At 45.6% G+C, this 19,266-nt stretch overlaps 1 long non-coding RNA gene across 1 annotated transcript in view; it reads right to left on the reverse strand.

Moving 5' to 3' along the window:
- Nucleotides 1-3,537: 3,537 nt before the first annotated feature.
- LOC109249386 (uncharacterized) overlaps nt 3,538-19,266 on the reverse strand; it is a 56,490-nt gene continuing 40,761 nt past the window's right edge. The window contains exon 4 of the long non-coding RNA XR_008418307.1: nt 3,538-4,719. This is a non-coding gene — a long non-coding RNA (uncharacterized LOC109249386). The remainder of the gene's footprint in view (nt 4,720-19,266) is intronic.

Raw genomic sequence — 19,266 nt, forward strand, 5'->3', positions numbered from 1 at the left:
AAGATAGGGTTTCTCCCCTGTATGTAAAACAAGTATGGAGGAGAATAGTTCGGGCTGCCGTGGGAGCTCCTTCCAAATATGATTTCACTGATTCCAAGCGGTACATTTTTTCACATCTTCGACATCGGGATGCATCTTACAATCGCTGTTGGCCATAGCTGTCAATGCCTCAGCAGGCACATCAAGATTCGACAGAGTGGCATTGTTGGCCAGGAACAAAATCCCGGGGGCATTTTGTCCTCCAGAAGAGGACTTTTGAGAAATGCTGCACTCTTTTTTTTTTTTTTTTAACGTTTTATTTATTTTTGAGACAGGGAGAGACAGAGCATGAACAGGGGAGGGTCAGAGAGAGGGAGACACAGAATCTGAAACAGGCGCCAGGCTCTGAGCTGTCAGCACAGAGCCCGACGCGGGGCTCGAACTCACGGACCGCGAGATCGTGACCTGAGCCGAAGTTGGCCGCTTAACCGACTGAGCCACCCAGGCGCCACGAAATGCTGCACTCTTGATGGCACAGAGGATGACAGCAAGAGCCATCAACGATGCAGAGTACAAAAGCAATTTAGAAGAGTTCAGATTTGGTTTTTTTAAATGATTTTTTAAGTTTTTTTTTAATGTCTATTTTTGAGAGAGAGAGAGAGAGAGAGCAGGGGAGGGGCAGAGAGAGAGAGAAGGAAAGAGAGAATCCCACGCAGCCTTTGTGCTGTCACTACAGAGCCAGACGTGGGGCTCGAACCCGAGAACCGTGAGATCATGACCTGAGCTGAAGTCAGCCAATTAACCCACTGAGCCACCCAGGTGCCCCTAATATATTTTATGCTTTATTCCAACTTTATTGAGGTGTTATTGATGTACGGCACTGTATAAGTTTAAGGCATACGACATGACTTGATGGGTGGATGTAATGTGAAATGAGCACCACAATAAGGGTAGGTGACACCTTCATCACCTCCCATAGTTGCCTTTTTGTGTGTACGCATGAGTGATCCACTGACAAAAAGGTATGTGTCTACGTCAATGTACAAGAGAACTTCTAATAAGTATAATTTGAAAAACCTAAGGAAAATCTAACGGAGGGGAAAAAAAATTGCGTCCGAATGTGATAGCATCTTCTTGCCTTCTTTATGGTGCATAAAATAACGGTGTGCCTTACAATTGAGACGTTTGATTTGATAAAATGTATTTGTCTGTTGCTCTCTGGGACAGAGCTTGCTTCCAGTGTTGTTTACCTCACATTCCAATATGACTAACAGAGCTCCAAGCATGACATCAGCACACCAGGAAGAAGACATTTATCTGATCTGTTCGTGGCAGCAAAGGGAGCGTGGCCTTCTGGGAAAGGAGGTTCGAGAAAAAGAAAATGCCCCACTTACCCGAGAGGCTAGGAAGAGAAGTGGGGACCTTGAAGGTGTCAGGAAGACGGAGAACCCGATGATAATCATTACAGCCCAACTCATAATGGTGTTACGGTTGGCAGAAAGGCACGCTCTGGCCCAGAAGATTTCACATATAAAAACGTGATAGGTCCAGGGGCGCCTGGGTGACTCCATAGGTTAAGCGTCCGACTCTAGATTTGGGCTCAGGTCATAACATCATGGTTCTGAGTTCAGGCCCCACATGGGGCTCCGCCTGCTTGGGATTCTCTCTCTCTCCCTCTCTCTGCTCCTCCCCAGCTCTCTCTCTCTCTGTCCCCCTCTCTCTGCCCCTCCCCAGCTCGCTCTCTCTCCCTCGAAGGAACTAAATAAACCTAAAAGAAGAAAACATGATAGGTCCACATTGAACGAAGCAACTTTAATACCAAAACAATGTCTTTTTTCCCTCCACTTGTTCTGCCAAGTATGTGAATGTGTATGGAAAATGGAGAACAAAGAAATGAAGGAAAAGAGTGTCCTGTTGATTAAAAAGCCATATATGGATCATTCTCTGGGAGACGGTTAGCTTTACGCGGAACCTCGCGAGACGGGGGAGAGCTGGCCTGACAGATGTCAAGAAGAGAGTGTACGACGTGAGACCAGTTTTCCGAATCTGGGCCTGACTGACGGGGACGAAGGCCAGAGAGAGAGTCCGCCTGGTGTGAAGGGAAGAAGTATACAACTCAAGGTCAGCTGATAAAAGACGAAGCATTCGGGACGGCTGAAGGCCAAGCATGAAGTTTTTAGGTTTAACGAAAAGGCCATTTGAGGCAGCCACAGATTTGGATCTGGGCTTCAGGAGGGGGTTGCTAAATCCCTTCTTGGAGAAATCCTGGGCTAATGAGGGTGCCCGGCAACAGACGCTTGGGATGAATATTAAAACGTGAAACCTAATGATCTTGCGTTTGAAGAGGCAGAGAGAGTATTCTCTGTGATGAGGCGAGCGACATCAAAACGTTCTGTACAGGGGCGCCGGGGTGGCTCGGTCGGCTGAGCGACCGACTTCGGCTCAGGTCACGATCTCGCGGTGCATGAGTTCGAGCCCCGCGTCGGGCTCTGGGCTGATGGCTCGGGGCCTGGAGCCCGCTTCGGATACATTCTCTCTCTCTCTCTCTCTCCCTCTCTCTCTCTCTCTCTCTCTCTGCCCCTCCCCCACTCATGCTCTGTCTCTCTCTCTCTCAAATAAATAAATAAACATTAAAAAAAAAAAAAGTTCTGTATAAGGCCTTGCTGTCCGTTCGCCTTTCATACCAGAGTTTCGCTATGGTTCCAATTTGCCGCTTCGGAAGAGTCCAAGTCCAGACGTCAGAACGTCAGAAGTGCCGGGGGAGCATCCAAGCCTCCCGTGGTGACGGCACAAGCGTCTCAGCGCAACATCGAAGAAAGGCAGGCCCCACACCCTTGCTCCCAGAGAAAGAACATCACGCCCCGCTCGGGCCCGTCGGGCCGCTCTTAAAAAGCCATTTGCTGTTTGTGTCAGACACGAGGAAGAAGGAAGTTTTATCAGCCACCCCCGAGGTTTACCAGATGCCGGCACACCTTCTCCCGCCGGGCCGTTCCCAGGGAACGCGTGCGTGTCCAGACGGAATCCAGCAACGACGGGGAGGCTGGACGGCGGGCACTCACCCGCGTGCCTCTCCAACGAACAACACGTGACCACCGTTGCCCGACTTGACATCTCTGCGGGCAGATGTGAAAAGGGGTCCCCTGGAAACTCCCCAGCCTCCAAAACTGACGCCTTACCAGGACGGTCCGCCTCGCCCTGGCAAGGTCTGACCTCAAGCGGTCTTCACCTCCGCTTCCGTCTGTCGCCGTGAGAACCGGACTGCCCAGCCCTTTCCCGAAACACGCCTCTACCTTCACGCTCTAGTCCCCACGAGGCTGGCCACTTCCCCTGTCCGTCCCCTTCTCTCACCCTCCCCCAACTCTTGAAAGCCTTCCCCTGAGCCGTTTGGAACTCAGGGGCCATCATTAGCACAATCTCCTACATTCGCAACCTCTTTTCTGAACGCTGTCTTCTTTACCTTCTTGCTCCGTGGGAAATCAGCAATGCCCCTAAGCACACTCCTTCTGGTGCAGCCCCACTGAGTCATAGCCATCCCCCGCCCCCCCAGTACCGCTGGGCCTGAAAGTAAGACAGGTGTCCTCCTTCTTCCTTGTTCACACTTCCAGGCCATTCTTCCTCTTGGCCCTCTGCCCTTAAATGCCCCAGCTTAGAATCGAATGCCACCACATAATGGCCCGACACGATCCTTTCTTGTTACAGTTACCTAGGGACCCCCACCCGACATTTCTCGACTATCTTAGCTCCTGGCCAACGGCAACCTTCCCCAGTATTAGCGCTGGCCTAATTCCTGGTGATTTCAATATCCACAGAGATGATCCCGCCACAACCTGGCCTCTTACTTTCTTGCTGTTTCTCCTCCCACCATCTTGTCCTATCTATTCGGCCACTTATTGCCATAGTCATATCATAAACCTTGTCACCCGCAATAACTACTCTCTTCTCGTAATCTCTAGTTCATGTACCAGACTCTCTGACCACCACTTCCTCTTTTTCCAGTTCATGCTCCCTGGTGTCCTGATGCCAAAAACAAAACAAAACAAAACAAAACAAAAATCCTTTAACCCCTCTGGGAAATCCTATCAATTGGTCCAACGGCTTTTTTACTTCATCTGAACTCCTTGATCTCCTGTATTTTCTGAGGCTGCAGCCCATGGTAAGTGACGATCATCATTCCCTTGTAGATATGTCCACCCCACCTGTTCCTCTGGCATTGTTGTACTTGCTCGGCAAAAATCCCTACCCTGATTATATTCAATTCTCCCCTAGACCACACCTGCACCCATGTAACTGAATGTGGCTAGAAAAAAGCCCAAGCAGACTGACTGAATGTCCTTAAACTCAATGAGTAGGACTCTTAAGTGGTCCCTTAGTAACACCAGCCATCCATACTGTATGTCCCTATTCTACCAACTCTACCAGTTATGGAAAAAGGACAGGACCTTTGTCCGTAATTCTCCTCTGTATCTGTTAACCTTGGCTATACAGCAAGCCATCCCAGTAAATAGCGTCTTAAAGGCGGTAATCATTTTATTTGCTCACGATTTTGTGGGTCACCAGTTGGGTCGGGATCAGTTGCGCGGTTCCTCTGCTGCATTTGTGTGGGGTCACTCACGTGGCTGTGGTCATCTAGTGACTTGAATGCGGCTGGCTGGTCTAAGACGGCAGTTGGCACTTGCTAGTGGATGGGTCACATGTCCCCAGCAGGCTAGCCTGAGCAGCCTCAAGTGGGGGTGGCAGCTCCTAGAAAGAGGCATCTTGTAAGCCACTGCTTGTATCATATTTGCCAATGTCCAGTTAGCTACAGAAAATCACATGGCCAGCCCAGAATCAGCGGAGGAGAGGAATGTCAAGGGTCTTATGCGCTGGGAGTTGTTACTGGAACAATCTACTACCCTCTCCAGTCTCTAACCACTCACACATGCTCCCAAACCTCACTCTCGGCTGGTAACCTTGCTTCCCATTTCACTGAACAAATACAAAGTATAAGGATATCTGAAGACTCCCATCTGCCACCATACCTCCCACCCACCAGCATGTGGGCCCATTTACTCTACTGTCTCTCCTACTACCAGATGAACTCTCCATGCCCCTATCTAAGGTTAACCCCTAAAGCCCATCTCTTCTTGTCCACTCAAAGACTTTCCTTCTGTGTCTCATCTGGAGGTACTCAGGCTGATGCAGTAATCTGGTGGCTTTAATGGACATCGTGGTCTAGGACGGCCTCACTCCCTTTTCTTTTCTTTTTTTTTTTTTAATGTTTATTTATTTTTGAGACAGAGAGAGACAGAGCATGAACAAGGGAAGGTCAGAGAGAAAGGGAGGCACAGAATCTGAAACAGGCTCCAGGCTCTGTGCTGTCGGCACAGAGCCCGACGCGGGGCTTGAACTCACGGACCGCGAGATCGTGACCTGAGCCGAAGTCGACGCTTAACTGACTGGGCCACCCTCACTCCCAGTGAGGCGCCCCCCTCACTCCCTTTTCTACATCATCACTTGCTCTCTCTTCACTGGATCATTCTCTTCAGAACAAAACCATGATATCTTTTATCTTACTCTAAAATATCCCTCTAATTACCCTCTGGCTACTGATTGGTTTCTCTGTTCTACTTCATGGCTAAATTCCTTGAAAATGCTCTCCATACTCACAATCTCTTCCCAAACCCATGCCTATCAGGCTTACGTGTCCATAACTCCACCAAAACGGACTTTGTCGTAGTCTCTAATTTCCTCTGTACCGATAAATCCAAGGGTTAATTCTCAGCCCTCATCCTCCTTGAACACTTTCTTGAGTTGACCTTCAGGATATTTCACTCTCCTGGTTTCCTTTATACTTCTCTGGCCTCTCCTTCTCGGTCACCTGCTCCTTTAGTGATCAATTCCTCTTCATCATCTCCCTGATATCTTAGAATTGGAATGTCCCAAGGCTCGCTTCCTAAGGCTTTTCTCTTCACTGTGTACATGCACTCCTTTGGCAATAGCATCATTTTCATGCATATGAAATGTCCTCTCTGTGCTGATGATTCCAAATTTGTACCTCAATCTAACCTTCTTTTTTGAACTTTAGACCCGGGTACACAAATACCTACTCGAACGCCTAACAGGCATCTTAAATTTGACGTGCTGCATAGAACTCCTCATACTCTGCCCCAGAACTTCTCTACCTACAATTTTCTTCATCTCAAATTAATGGCAATTTCCAATTTTTTAGGACAAAGGCCGTGATGTGATCTTTAATTGCCTTCTGTCTCCTATAGTCCACATCCAAATTATTAGTGCATCTCATGAAAAATATACCCAAATTTGGATCCCTCTTCAACCTTTAGGGTTACTACCCATCTCCAGCCTACCAAACCTCCCACCCAGGTGATTGCAATAGGCTAAGTGACCTCCCTGCCTCTGCCCTTGCACTCTACAGTCTATTTTCAACACAGCAACTAGACTGAGCTTTTAAAAACATAAGTCAAATCAGGGGCGCCTGGGTGGCTCAGTCGGTTGAGCGTCCGACTTCGGCTCAGGTCATGATCTCGCGGTCCGTGAGTTTGAGCCCCGCGTCGGGTTGTGTGCTGACAGCTCAGAGCCCGGAGCCTGTTTCGGATTTTGTGACTCCCTCTCTCTCTGCCCCTCCCCTGCTCATGCTCTGTTCTCCCTGTCTCTCAAAAATGAATAAACGTTAAAACAAATTAAAAACGTAAGTCAAATCACATCACTCCTCTGCTACGGTGGCCCTCGCAGCTCTTACAATCTGCCTGTCCTATTCCTCTATTCTGTTTCTTCTGTACTTATTTTTTATTGCTCGCCTCCTTGCTCACTTGGCTCCAGTGACATTGCTCCCTTTATGATTTCTAGGGTGACCCAAGCATACTCCTTTGTTAGGGTTTTGTATCTGGTGTTCTCTGTCTGGAACACTGTAGCAGTTAGCTTTTGCTGTGTAACAAACCAATCCAAAACACAATGGCTTAAGATAACAATGGTTGCCTCTCATGGTTCTCTGGGTTGACTGGACCGTTTTTGCCTAGGCCAGCTTGGCTAAGACGAGATCGTCTAGGAGAGGACTTGGCAGGCTATAGGCTGCCAGCCAAATCTGGCCTGCCACCACCTCTTTTTGTAAATAACGTTACGCTGGAGCACAACCATGCCTCTATGTTTACGTATCATCTGTGACTGCTTCCATAGTATAATAGGAGTGGCTTGATGTTAATGGGGCAATATTAACCCGCTTAGCCATAAGTTTCTCATCATCCATCAAGGTAGCCCAGGTTTGTTTACATATGGTGGTCACAAGAGTTTCTGAGATCAATTGGATCACATTTGATATTGTCCCATAGGTCAAAGAAGAACACGTGGCTAAGCCTAGAGTCAATGTGGAAGGGCCTACCCAAAGATGTGGCTGTAGGAATGGGAATTTTTGTGGCCACTTTTGCAAACAATCTACCGTCAATATTATTCCTCCTTCCTGAATTGTTGCCTCACCTCCTTCCACCCTATGCGCCGCTATCACTTGTCTAGTGAGCCTTCCTTGAACTCCCCTTCTCTATTTCCTATGCCCCCCTCTTTCTGTTTAATGTCCCTCTGTAACAACTATCACTTTCTTACCTTACTTATTTGTTCTGTTCATTGTCTGTCTTCTCCTTCTAGAATATAAAATTCATGAAGGCAGGGATTTTTAGCTGTTTTGTCCACGGTTTTATTTTAGATGCTTAGAATACTGCCTAGAACAGAGGAGATCGTCAGAAAATATGTTTGACGGAATGAGTGAATGATCGGATGCTCTTTAGGATTTGAAGCAGGAACAGTCCTTGCCAGCCACGACGGCATTATTGATGTTTGGGTCTACAGCCCACCAGTTGTTCTTCTTAGGGAAGCAGTGCCAGCATCGTGATGGAATGATGTATGTTAAGCACCGTGAAAACACCAAGAGCGTAAGAACAGAATTACCATTGCTTCGCTTTCATTCCTTAGATAAGTTTGGTCTTAAGTCACTCAACAGGTAACCGTCACTAGTTATTATACTAAAGCCTCTTAGTGGAGGGCAGGGCACTGCAATGATCTATTTTGGCAGAGTAATTTCTTGGAGGAGAGGTTATTCCTAAGACGACGCGCCGGCCGCATTGAATATACCCCATACGCAACCACGTTGGGATTTTTTTCTGCCTGCAGAATTAAGTTCTCCCAAATTAGTATCCCTTTTGCCTTTGAAGCATTATACACTCTTGACGGGTTTAGCTACATCTTGAAAGAGCATGACTTAGAAAAGGGTGACAGGAGGGGTGGGGGTATCTAGGCAGGAGCCAGAATGTGAAGCATTTTCAGGAACAAGTTGTGGAGCAATTTGGCTGGGACAGAGGAGCCATATGATGCCATATAATACAGCAGGAGTGTGGCAAATGCATGGGAAGTGCCATGTTTTGAATTATCATACAGCATGATCAAGCCCCGGGTCCACCAGATGTCCAAAGGAATACATGAAACCGGAATAGTTTGGCAATATGTGAACTTTCCTTATGCATTTTGGTTCTTGCATTTATCCGTGTTACTGAATTACATATACTTTCTTTTTCATTCTAAATTCGGCATAGTTTTAAGAAACTGAAACCACCGTGGCAATAGATTGTTTTATGTCAATAGTTTCATCAAGAGCAGAATTCTGGCTTGTGGGATTGTTGATCCGCTATTATTTATCTACCACACCACTTCCTCGGTGGTTATTTATGCCTCGTCTACAGCTCCCAGACATTAAAATGAAAGGTCTTGAACCTTATGGGAGAAGTTTAGAGGGAGAGCTCTCTATATCTTGTGAAATAGACAAGGTCACTGCCTAGTCAACCTTTCTTACAAAAGAGTTCAGTGATAACAGCCAAATTAGAGCCCTGGTCAACCGCAGCTGATGATGGGCTCTGTTGATGGGTGCCCTTGGCTAGACCTGAAAGTGATGTCCTGAAAAATGATTACACTTCTACTCAATAAGCCAAAGATGGATCCGTTAAAAGCTGAGCAGGAAGGGGGAATGAAAGTTTAAACAGAGCCTCTTGACCGGTTCACATATTTGACCTCTTACTCCCAGTCATGATCTCTAGTGTATCTATCATAGTTGTTCACGTGCGGGGGGTGATTCCAGTGCAGTTTTAGATACACTGCGTTTTTTATTATTGAGGTCCTTATAACCTTAGAAAGATATATTTATGTATGTGAACCAACGAATAATTCTTAAAAAGCCAAGGAGAGAATACTAGAACTATATGCTATTCATTCGTTCAATAATTATTTATGAGGGCTTCATTATGGTCAAGTACTGTGCGAGGTGGCAGGCGTTCTACCCTCAAGACGTTCATATTTAAGTTGGAGAGACCAACATAAAAACCGATTATGTGAGTGCTATGTTCGAATTACGGACCCACAGAGAAATGGAACGTTATCTTGCCTTGGGAGTGGTGGGTATCCTGGAAGCTTCCTCGGGCACGGTGATACCTGAACAGAATTTTGAAGACCGAATAGGAGATGTTGAAGAGAAGAAACAGGGGAATACATCGCAGATGGAGAGAGTGGTGTGGGCCACATCGACCTTCCCATGTTTAGGGTAAAAGTGGAGAAGCGTAAGGCAGAGGGTAAGGAAAGAGAAAAGATACTGGAAAAGAACCAGGAGAGATCAGAGAAAATCTGGCAGTTCAGCCAGTTAAGAAGAGAGGAGAGAGTGGTGTTGAGAGATATGGAAGATGAGAAATTGTAGTTCTTGGTGACCAGATGGGCAGGAAAGGAAAGGAAAGGAAAGGAAAGGATTTTGAAGGATAGTGTTTGGATTTCTAGCTCTGGGCACTGGATACAGGGTAACATCATTGTTAGAAAGAGGGGACCGAAGAGGGGTATGGGGATGTTGGGACAAAGCAGGGACTCTTCCCAAGTTCAAGATGCCATAGGACATGTAGGTGGAGCTGAAAAAGGAATGAAATGTAGCAATTATACATTTAGACTACATGGAACGAAAGGTGAGGGGTAAATGTTCCAATACCTAATTCCCTTCTGCCTTTGTATATCCTGGCTCCTTTCCTGCAGGAAATCTCCAACCAAATGATAGGAAGATAAAGAGAAAAGGGTTTGTGGATGGTGTAGAAGGTGAATGGGAACTGGAAGAAAGGCCGGGATGTGAACAAGCAGAAGAGAGAAGAAAAGTCAGTTCAGGGAGGCAACGCAGAATCAACGAAGGCAAAACACTGGTACCAAGCAAGGCAAGGGCAGAAGGTTCAAGATGTAGAGAAGAGGAAAATGAACATTACCAAGAGGATGGCACTGGATTTCCTAATAAATTTATTCTCTGGATGGATGCTGGGAAGTTTAGACTTGAAGCATTCAGCAATTAAAAGCCATGGTAGGTGTCCGAACAGAGGAGGAACATGATATGATTCATATTTTAGGAATATGGTCTGGAAATAGCGTCCAGGAGAAAAAGTAGGCTCAAGCGGGGGCAAAGAGATCTAGCCAACAGATGACTGGGATCTCCCAGCACCTCCAGCTTCTTTGTAGGGGGAGGAAGAGGTTCCAGGGCTTCTGCTGGCACAGCTGTCCCGTCAGGAATATGGCAGCCTTTGCATGACTGGGATCGAAAAAGGTCATGCTAGATACTCCTTGCAAGGGGATCGGACCACAGCCTTTTTGAAGAAGCAGGAAGAGACTCATGAGTATTTCTTCCTTTAGAGAAATACAGAAGCAAACAAAAATCAAGATTGCAGTAATGACTATTTTTACCCAATTACACATGCATTACTAAGTGTCACAAATCCCATGAGCTGGAAGGTGTGATTTTCTGAGTCGGCTGCTGTGTTGAGATGAGAGGAATCGCTCACTGTTGATAACACTGTTGGATGTTGCTAATGTAATTACAGTTTCCCGGACTGGTCTCAAAAATTAAGGTTCATGTATTTTCGATTTCCCTTTTCATTTTGGAAAGATAATAATAATAAAAATGTACAAACTTGCTTGGTTTGACTTTACACCCAGTTTCTGTGACATTTTTATTGTGTCTTGTATGGAATGGATTGATTTTTTTTCCCAACTTGTCTTTGAAAATGTCATTTACACAAAGAGATTGAATGCACTTAATTTGTTTAGTCTCCCGAAGTGATGCTTCTAAGTGGGCCACGATCATTCAGTAAATATATCGTGTGAAGGAGGACGGTATGAACAACCGAAAGAATTATTCATAGTGTGCGGGGAACAAAAATGGATAAAAGGAAGCTAGAGAGCAAATTGGACTGTAATGACAGAATAAAGACAGATCTAGAGTAGTCACATTCGTGGTTCTATTAAAACACAGAGTTAATTTAGAGAATTTCTACGTGTCTTTAGAGCTTTATTGTTGCTGTTATGGTTGCTACTGAAGTATATATATACAGGAGTGGCTCAACATAACTGATGTACATTTCTCGTCCATGCTTCTTTGAGCATCGACGGTTGAACTTAACGGAATTTCTGCTTCAGAGAATTACAAAAGACGATGATAGGATTTAAAATGTTTCCCATTTCCTGTCCCTTACCAGTATTCCTATTCTTTTTTTAAATTTTTTTTTTTAACATTTTTATTCATTTTTGAGACAGAGAGAGACAGAGCATGAACAGGGGAGGGGCAGAGAGAGAGGGAGACACAGAATCTGAAACAGGCTCCAGGCTCTGAGCGGTCAGCACAGAGCCCGATGCGGGGCTCGAACTCACGGACCGTGAGATCGTGACCCGAGCCGAAGTCGGACACTTAACCGACCGAGCCACTCAGGCGCCCCCAGTATTCCTATTCTAACACAGCCTCCACGTTGGGATCTTAAACTTCCTAATTCATTATAATTACGTGTGTCGCAACGACTGATAACCATAAATGCAGCAAGTTTTAAAATACTCCGTAAAGGACATGTAAATGATCAGAGAAGTAACTGTTTTAAGCGGCATTTTTAGGCATGTAAAATTCATGAACGATCTGAGAGGCCATATACATGGACCACGTGTTCGGCATCTACAAAGCATTCTCGCGTACAGCATCTCACGGAAACCTGTCACTTTTATTTGAAGCAGGCCTTTAGTGTAGCATGGTCCAAGGGGCTACGTTAAAAATGGTAACTATGTGGCCTTCACCGTGGGAACTCCTTTTCCCCCCTCATGTCATCTTAAGGTACCAACGTTCCCTGGAACGGACCTTGGAGACTTGGGAGAGAGAAATCTGAGGATAAGGACTTGTTCAGATCGTTTCCTTTAATACAGACTAACCAATCACCCTAAGTAATGTTTTCCAATCATGCACTGCATAGGGAGGGGAGGCCGAATAGAGTTCAGAGTCAGACTTCCTGGGTTCGGATCTACTTGCTGGCTGACCCTGGACAAATTAATAAATCTCTCTGTGCCTCAGTATCCTTCTCTATAAAATAGGAGTAATAATTGTCTTGCCTCGCAGGGCTGTTGTATCTGTAAAATACTTCACATGCAGAGTGCAGAGTAAAAACTCAATAAAGGTTAAAGAATAATGACAGATAAGAACCCGACACCTAGCATTCTATCCTTTGCATAAAGTAGTTCCAATTATACTGAATGGACACCTCGGGTTTCTACATAATAAGAAGAAATTCATTATCCATAGTGTAACTTAGAGCCCTCTACAGTCCTACCGAAAATAAATTTCTCTGTGCAAGTTCTTGACATACGCATAAAACCTGGCTTATTGGCTCTTGCGGGAGAATTTTATGGACCGTAATGCAGCTTTCTCAAACCGACAAAAGCACCCATGTTCCCAAGGCGCGTGAGCCTCCTCGGCGATAGCATAACGTCCAGATCTCTAGGGTGGAAACACATCCAGAGTATTGCATCCAGCTCCGGAGGCTCGGTTTTGTAGAGGCCACTGACAAATGGAGCAATCTAGAATGTCGAAGGACATGAAAATCCACGTTATACGAAAAACCATCCGAGGGACAGGGATTGTAGCCTCTAGAAAAGAAGAGCATAGAAACTGCCCAGAAACATCAAAGAGCTGTCGCAAGTAAGAAGAATTGGAGTAGTTCAGGAAGTCAGCGGCAGCAGGGGATGAACACTATGGATCATTTTGCACAAAATATCAGGCAGTGAAACGGGCTGCTTTCCGAAAGAGCAAGTAGCCATAACTAAAATGTATTTATGCCAAGTTTGGACAACCGACTTAAGGAAATGATGAAGACAAGACTCCATCTTTGTTTGGGAAACAAGAATTACAATTTCCAGATCCTGGAACCTAAGATCTCTTCTAATTCTAGTTTAACAGGCTTTTGGTTGGGGCGCCTGGGTGGCTCAGTCGGTTAAGCGTCCGACTTCGGCTCAGGTCGTGATCTCGCGGTCCGCGAGTTCGAGCCCCGCGTCGGGCTCTGTGCTGACAGCTCAGAGCTTGGAGCCTGCTTCGGATTCTGTGTCTCCCTCTCTCTCTGCCCCTCCCCCATTCATGCTCTGTCTCTCTCTGTCTCAAAAATAAATAAACACTAAAAAAAAAAAATTTAACAGGCTTCTTGGGATGCATGCTTCCGCCAAGAAACGGAGATATGGTCAGCATCCTCTGTGCCACCGTGACCAGGATATTTTTACCAAGAGGCTAATTAGAGCTTCTGAGAGAATTGGATAAGATTTTAAACTTCTAGTGCTTAAGTTCACATTTGCCATGGTTTTAGTTTGGCCCTGAGCTAACTGGAAAAGAGGTGCCATTGAAAGGAAATGAATGCATCCACAAGGCCTAAAAATCCCTGGAGGAGGAGACATTTGCCATCTGTCTGCATCATTTTATCTCATTTGATCCCTTAGCAGGGCCGGTAAGACCATTATTTCCATTGTACAGATGAGCTTCTGATGGTTAAGTGGCAGAGTTGAGACAGGAGCACAGACCTTCGGACTCCAAATCCAGTGCTCCTTCGACGTGCCCCGCTCACTCACTGCTTCCCGTTGTTGAGTCCACATACATCGGAAGACCAAAAGCAGAGACAGACAGAAAAAAAAAAAAAAAAAAAAAAAAAAGCCTCTCCAATTAAATTCAGTGATGAAGGAAAAAAGAAACCAAGTAAATGCTCTGCCAGAAAGAAACCTCACAAGAAAATACGGGAGCTGGAAATTCAATTAGAGAAAATTGTAGATAGATTCTTAAGAATAAAACGCAGAGGGATTAATTAAAGAAATAACATTAGTTAACGAAAGGGGTCAAGGTTTAGAATCGATATATTCTTGGAGTTGGAAGCAAGACCTGTCTGAGATCTGAGAAACTACGAGGGAGTGGAGAATTAGGAAAGGGACGCAGACAAAGTGAATGAACGGGGCGAACGAAAAGCAAGGATCATCAAGAACAACATAAAAATGAGCAGAGCTGCAGCAGCCAACGGAACAGTAGGGCCAGCAAGACAGGCAGGAGGAGAGGTTAAGCAAAAGGACACCTGAAGCTGGCAAAAGCACGATTAAACACAAATAAAATGCAAGACGCAAAAAGGCAGGCATGGAAGCCGGAGCCTGAAGCGAGAACAATAGGTCTGTGTTTGCACATTGTTTTTCGACGGGGGTAAATGCTATTTTCCTTTTCTTTCGGCCGATTTTCTTCCCACTCTGCCGCCCTCTGAGCTCTCCAAAAGGGAAATGCAGAGGGTGTGAAGGGGATGAAAAGTCAAGCTGCATATTTTTAGCGTGTTTCCAAATGTCACTGAGAAAGCTACCGCAGCCTACTTGGTATGTAACGTGTATTTTAAAACCGCTAAACCGTGATAGTCAGGATGATGGCACTAGCTAGCATCAGGGAGGGGAGAGCCATGAGTCAGATTTGAAAAATATTAAATAGTGGCCGTTAGCGTCTCAAATTTTGGGTCTCCAACAGCATTATGAGTCCGTGTTTAAAACCGCGTCGTGTTGTTCGAAACTGATCCGTTGACAAAGAACTTTTAGACCCTGGGATAAAAAGAAAAAAAAAAAGTACCCTATAACTAAAGTACAGTATTATCATATATATTAGAATGAGCAGAACGGTGCTTTTGAACCTGCCTCAGCGTATCATCCAAACACCCGCCGGCTGCCAGAGAGAGATACTGATGTCGTGAATCAGGCAACTTGACCTGCCCTTGGCCACCCCATCAAACATGTGCTCCAGAAGCAGCTCGTCCCCCAGGAGCAATGTCCTCAGAGAATGTCCGGGACAAAGGAACTTCTTTCCATCATCGACATCAGGGATGCTCTCCGCTGAGAAAGGGTGAGTGTGGCTATAAAGCGGACAGAGGAGGGGGAAGGGGGCGAAAAGGGATACGAGAGAAGCTAGTACAGGATTCAAAAATGTTACCACCTACGTAGCCTTGAGCAACTTCCTTAAACTCTCTAACGCCTCGGTTTCCTTATCTGTTAAATGGGGGATGAGAATGGTATTCACCTCAGAGTTACGGTAAGAATTAAAGAGCACAACATTTAATTAAAGAGCACCAACGTTCGTTGAGCCCCTAGTATATGCCAGGCACGGTGCTGGGTACCGGGGATGAGCGTCTGTGTTCAGTGAGACATCTCTCTGCCCTTGCAGCCTTTACAGTAGAAAAGACATCATGCAGAATGTGACTACCGCATTAATTGTTTAATTACATCTGTCATAAATGCTATGAAAGAAAAGTCCAGGCTGCCAGGAGAGAGTGGACGAGGGGACTTGATCTAATTTAGGGCTTCCTCCCGGAAGTACATTTTGAGCTAATTCTGAAAGGATGGACAAAAACTGACCTCTCAAGGGCAGGGGCAAAGCTTGAAGTAGAAAGACAGAAGAGCACTGCAAAGAGAGGGAACAGTATATACGAGGGCTCAGAAGCAGGACTTCTAGAAAGCAGGTAACTGAGAGTTTTTGTTGCTTCCTCTACCCGAGACCTTACTGTAATGTAACCAAGCCAACCTCGCCGGCAACCGGGAAGAAAAAGGATAGTTCCCAGTCGCTCACTTCTTGCCGGAAAGAATAGCCAGAACAAATCGGAAGGAAGCCTCGGCTTGCCCAGCCTATATCCCAAAGTCCGTTTTGTCAGAGGGAAGGAAGTGACAAAAGTCCATCCTAGAACCCAAAGTCTGAATCTAGTCTGTGGGTTAGAATACACATGGGGGTTTACGGTTTAATTGTGCATGTAGTTCTGGGCCACGTCTGAAAGTTCACAGATGAAAAGCATAGAAATGCAAGCGTGACACTGACTATTGAAACGTCTCCCATGCCAGAGGGAACCAAAATAATACATGGGGCTTGTGAGTCAAGCCCACCTTGCGACGTGAGAGTTAACGCTGCTAGTGTGTTTATATTATAGACTTCATCTTTAAGGCTCCGAGATTTGGCCATAAAATCTCTCCCCAGCCGAAACGTGGCATATAAATAAGGTCTCTGCTTAAGGGTTGAATTGTTCTGTTGCTCTTTTAAAGCTGTCCTTTCACCGGATACAGCTCTTGGGTGACTTTTTCACCACCCACTTTTAACTCTTCCTGGTTAGGAAAAGCCACTACCAAAGTCACCTGATCCTTGCTGCCTACAACTGAGAAGTGGGCAGAACATTAGACCTTTCTGCAACGTGGCCAGAAAAAAAGACATGGGTACAACGGGAAGAAGGCTATATGGCGATCAGAGAATAATTCCAACACTAAATTCCTTTTAAAACTCTATTCCCACTCAGTGTTCCGTAGGATGGTAAAGCTCTGATGAGAACACGACACGTATCCAGTTCTAGAAAGCAAAAAACACAACCTAGTAACTGTCTGAAGGAAAATTCAGTATCAAGCATCGATCTCTCCAGAGTATAGCTCGTCTCCACTGAAATCACCATGAAAACCAATAGCAGGAGGGTAATTTTTTTCTCTCATTTTGCCGACTGAATGGGCCGTGGACTCGGTGATTGGGGCTGCAATTTTGTTGCCGCTAATTTTTTTTTCACTTTTAATTTTGAAATAATTAGAGATTCACGGGAAGTTGCAAAAATAGTATGACACAATGTGCCCATCACGGGGCTTCCCCTTGTGGTGACATCTTACAAGGCTATCACGCATCGTCAAAACCGGGCGATGAAATGGCCTAAGTTATCAGACCACAGATCTGATTCCAATTTCACCAGTTTCTGCCTGCAATCATTTTTCCATGTCTGTGTAGAGTTCCGTGGCATTTTGTCACACGTAGGAACGTGCGACATCACCACCACAAAGGAACTCCCTTGAGCCGTCTCCTTTTTTTAGTCACACCTCCTTCCTTCCTTCCCCTTCCCTCACCCCTGGAAACCGCCTGTCTGTTCTCCATCTCCAAAAAAATGTAATTTTGCCATTACAAATGTTATGTAACATTGAGGAGGTTACATAAGTGAAACCATAAAATGTAAGGCTTTTTGAGACTAGCCTTTTTCACTGAGCGCTATGATCTGAATGTTGTGCCCCAACTCAACCATATTCTCACGCTGAAATCCTAGCCCCCAAAGATGAGGCTGTTAGGAAGCGTTTGGGAGGTGCTTAGATCATGCCGGTAGGACTGTTGTGAACGGGATTCTTGCTTTCATAAAAGAGATCTCACGGGGCGCCTGGGTGGCTCAGTCGGTGAAGCGTCCGACTTCGGCTCAGGTCGTGATCTCACGGATTGTGGGTTCGAGCCCCACGTCGGGTTCTGTGCCGACAGCTCAGAGCCTGGAGCCTATTTCAGATTCTGTGTCTCCCTCTCTCTCTGCCCCTCCCCTGCTCACACACACTCTCTCTCTCAAAAAAAATAAATAAACATTAAAAAAAATTTTTTTTAAAAGACCTCACTAAGGTCCCTTGCCCCTTCCTTCATGGCAAGATGGTTCAGGCTATGAACACAGAAAGGGACCTTCACCAGAATGAGATCGTGCTGGCCCCTTGATCTTGGACTTCCCAGTTTCCAGAACTGTGGTAAGTAAACTTCTGTTGTTCATAAGCTACTTAGCTTGTGGTATTTTGTTACAGGAGCCCAAATGGATTGAGACATTGGACACAACTCCCCTAAAATCCATCCAAGTTGTTCTATCAATAGTCGATTCCTTTTTATTGCTGACTAGTATTCCATTGGATTGGACGTACCATAATGTGTTCAACCATTCACTTGGTGAAGGACGTTTGGGCTGTTTCCAGTTTGGGGCTACAAATAAAGCTTCCATGAGTACTCACGTATATGTTTTTTACGTAAACATAAGTTTTCATTTCTCTAAGATAAATGCCCAGGTGTGTGATGATTGCCATACTGCTTTCTAGAGGATTGTACAACTTTACGTTTCCACCAATTACGAAAGATCCAGTGTCTCAGCATTCTTCTTTTGTTTTGGGTTTTGGGTTGTTTGTTTGTTTGTTTTTTAGGATTTTATTTTTTCAGTAATCTCTACTCCCAAAATGGGGCTCGAACTCACAACCCTGAGATCAAGAGTGGCACACTCCACCGACTGAGCCAGCCAGGCGCCCCTATATCTCTGCGTTCTTGCCAGAATCTGGTATGATGGGTAACGTTCGTTTTCGCCCTTCTACTGTAGTGGGACCTTCTCGTGATTTTACTTTGCCTTCCGCTAACGGCCAGTGATGTCGACTAACTCTTCATGCGCTTCCTTGCCACCCGTTTATCTTCTTTGCTGAAATTTCTGTTCAAGTCTTTTGTCCGTTTTCTAATTGGACGGTTTGTTTCCTTACCGTTGAATTGAGAGAATTCTTGATATACTGTGGATGTGAGTTTTTTGTAGCACACGTGATTTGCAAATATTCTCTGTCTTTTCGTTCTTATAAGAGGGGCTTTTGTAAAGCAAAAGGTTTTCATTTGACGAAGTCCAACGTGTCCATTTTTTTCTTTCGTGGCACATGCTTTTGGTATCACAGGGGGACTAAACTCTTCTTCAGCGGATTGAAAGGCCACCATTCGTGATCATGAACACCAGGTATTATGCACGTACCAGGAACCGGGAACTGGGTTAAGCCCTTCATAAGCATCGCCTACCTTAATCTTCACCTCAGCCCTGTGGAGTCCACACGATTAGCCGCATTATGACAAATGAGGTGACGGAATCTTAGCTGGGTCAGTCACTTGCTGAAGCTCATATGGTGAGGAAGTAGTCAAGACTGGCTTCAAACTCAGGTACGTCTGACTCCAAAGTACATGGTATAATGGACTTAGGAAAAAAGACTGGGGAATGTTAACTGAGAGAGGATTTCCTCAGGACTTGGGGTGGGATACGGGAGGTGGGAAAGGTCATAAGGGAAAGACTGGACTTAACCCATCCAGCAAAACGGTGTAAAGAAGGAGCAGTTCCTGGCAAGCAGCAGTGACGAACGGCACGTCGG

This window comes from Panthera pardus, unplaced genomic scaffold, assembly GCF_024362965.1.
Source record: "Panthera pardus isolate Hobbes unplaced genomic scaffold, ASM2436296v1 HiC_scaffold_27, whole genome shotgun sequence".
NCBI classification, from domain to species: Eukaryota; Metazoa; Chordata; class Mammalia; order Carnivora; family Felidae; genus Panthera; species Panthera pardus.